Genomic DNA, 3,241 nt, shown 5'->3' on the forward strand with positions numbered 1-3,241 from the left:
ATGGGGACCGTTTTCTAAATTTCTTGGAGAATGAATTTTCTGACTATTTAGAAAACATCCCATTACAACAACGTACTGAAATGTGGTTTCAATTAGATGGATGCCCTGCTCATTACAGCAGAGTCGCTAGAACCTGGTTAGATAGAAAATTCCCACAACGATGGATTGGACGTGGAGGAGCAGTACATTGGGCAACTCGTTCGCCCGACTTAACGCCATTAGATTTCTATGCATGGGGTACTCTGAAGCAAGAAGTTTATTCTTCGCCTATTCAATCAGAGCAACATTTGAGAAATCGTATCGTAGCTGCAGCGAACAGAATATCGCAAGAACAGTGCCTGGCTGCTACAAGAGCCGTGTTTGACAGATGCAATGCTTGTATTGCTGCAAGAGGTGCACATTTCGAACAAAATCTTCATTAAAAAGTTTATAAATAAAATAATTAAAATAATAAATTAAATATATTTTTTTCTTTTTTCGTGATTTCCTGCGAAACAAAGCAAAAAGGAGCATATGTCTATAGGACTTTTTTTCTTAGTTTTTTACTCCTCTACACGCTCCCGAAGTTTTGCCATTTAATTTGGAAACACCCTGTATAATAATATTATTTTACATTGTTTTCCATGTAAAAAGAAATTTACTAGAATCTAGCGTATATTACTTTACATTGTTCTCCATGTAAAACGAAATTTATTAAAAAACTAGTGTACTTTTAGTATTTCGTAAGCTATAGATTTTACAGTGTTATGACTAATTGACGATTGCTCATTTACCAGAAATACCTACATAAGTGGATGTCTGTCTCTATATGAACCTGCCATTTCTATACAATTTACTAGAATCCGAGAGTATGTTACCTTACATTTTCCTCCGTGAAAAGACTCATCCATTGCACACCATGATTTTATTTTCATTATGTGCGGACTACGAATAATAGTTTTTTAAAGCATCGCTGAAAGCAGCTTGAAAATAAGCCAAAACGTACAACAATCCGACAGCTTTCAATTTGGATGTATAATTTATTCATATATTGTGTTAATAACCAAAATGTACAACAATCCGACAGCTTTCAATTTGGATGTATAATTTACTCATATATTGTGTTAATAGCGCACTAATTATCGCACCGTTTTAATAATTTTTGCTGACCAAATTGTCTTTTTATCAATTTTTTTGTACATATACATTGAAAAAAGACGTGTTTAATTTTAAGATATTAAAATGTTTTATTCTTGTCACCATTTTTTGAACACTTAAGGATGTTTTAATTTTAAACTTTTTCAATAGACAAAACACTACGTATTTGGATTTAAAACGCATAGTGTTTTAAATCCAAATACGTAGTGTTTTATATTATATATTGAAAAAGTTTAAAATTAAAACTAAAACATCTTTAAGTGTTTAAAACATAGGGACAAGAATAAAACATATTACTTTTTACAGTGAATACGTATACGTATAATGCGACATATCAAAACCGTTCAATCTTACATTGCACGTAAAGTTCGTAATATTAAACTTGGAAATATGTACATATATTTCATATACACAAGTGAATTAAACGTACACGCAAATATCTCGAAGCAATGCGGGATATATATTCGCGTAAATTTGAACACATATTTCGGAAACGCAGCCAACAGAGCAGAAACGTAATTCCCAGAGTACAAATGTAGGCCGTACGATATATCTACGTCAGGTAGACCAATGTCCTGCTCCACCTATCATGAATCAACCGCTGTATTGTGGCTACTTTGGATTGTCCCAACCTCGAAACACGTCCGGTTACAGACCTCGTTATCGATTTTTATAAAAATTTTACTATGCTGTGCAACAACATTGATGATATTGCATGATTGGCTTATCACCGATCACGTAAATTCAGAAACGTTTTCCATATAATATTCCCAATAAAAGCCACTGGATTTTAATTGTTATTTCAGTTATGAATTTTGTTTCTTGAAAAAGGGTAGATTTTTCTAAGATTTTTAATTAAAGTCCGATTGTCATCCTCGTGAGTCGCAAGCTGGTTTTCCTGGAGTAAGGTCGCAATTACGTCGCATCGCAAAGTGCCGGATATTGTTCGTGTGTCGGTCCGTTGAGGAGACGGTCCGTTCTTCGTGCGAGCTTTTTGCAAGACGGACTTATGGTTGAGTCCTGTCACGTACGACGAGTTTATTTAGTTCTATGAAAGAAACACCGCGACATATTAGGAAGCATGAAAATACTCTACTTGACGTGACTCCTCAAAGCTTATTGCATTGGTCGAGAACTGGCGAGCAAAACAATTAAGGAGTACGCGATCGGGATATCGCTAACAATACGATCTCATCGAGAAGTTGGTTAGATACGGTTGGTCAGAACGCTATAGGTCCTTAATGTCTTCGTCGACTAATCAATGAATTGACGGACAAAGGAAAGATTGCCGATTGACCTCAGAGTTTCCAATCAAACAGGATGGATGACTCAAGGAAGCTGCCTTAGTTGGCTTGTCACGTTTGCGCCATTGCGATTTATTAGCGCCGAACATGATGGACCATCGATGATGATAGGATCCATTAGGATAGAACCAATGGCGTAACTAGCATACGCTTAAAATAATTCATAATGTTTAAATAAATTCATCGTTCTTCATCGTTTTTCTTTTTACTTATAAATATCTCTAAAAGATGTAGTAAAACGAATTCATTTAATCATCGCACCAAACGTTATTAAGATGTGGGAATGAGAAAAATATACAGTATATTTTTAAAAGAGCGGGAATCAAAGAAAGTTCCTTGAAATTAAACGCCTCGAATGAGACGTTACTAATTTCCTTTTTATGCCCGTCCATCTCGAGTTTGAGGCTGATCGATCTCTTACATCGGCCGCATTTCTATTGGTTCAATCCAGTCTGCTCGCCGCGAAAAAGTTTTCCGCGCTTAAAGAGAAAAAAAGATGGATAACTGGAGAAAGAGAGAGAAAGCCAACACCAGGAAAAAGAGACGACATAGAAAATTTCGGTGGTAACTTGGCGAGAAAGATGGCTGGGACGCGAGGGGCGTGCTGGTGGGAAACGTAGAAAAGTGGAACGTCTCACGTCGACGAGCGGTTCCGTGTGCCAACCAGAAATATACTATCGATCAGAGACGTGGGTGTACGTGGTTGTGCGCGCACGCTGTGAAGTAACGCACGTGTACACGAGCGAACGGGCGAGTTTCGGTGCAGCCGCAAAACTTTCACAATTTTGACCGCGCGCGAT

The 3,241-nt window shown here is 37.0% G+C and overlaps 1 protein-coding gene across 1 annotated transcript in view; it reads right to left on the reverse strand.

The window, feature by feature from the left end:
- Positions 1-3,241, reverse strand: part of LOC108722522 (uncharacterized) — a 303,847-nt gene that overhangs the window by 156,397 nt on the left and 144,209 nt on the right. The gene's annotated exons all lie outside the window — the stretch shown is intronic.

The sequence above is a fragment of the Mycetomoellerius zeteki genome, unplaced genomic scaffold (genome assembly GCF_001594055.1).
Source record: "Mycetomoellerius zeteki isolate Tzet28-1 unplaced genomic scaffold, Tzet1.0 scaffold206, whole genome shotgun sequence".
Lineage (NCBI taxonomy): Eukaryota > Metazoa > Arthropoda > Insecta > Hymenoptera > Formicidae > Mycetomoellerius > Mycetomoellerius zeteki.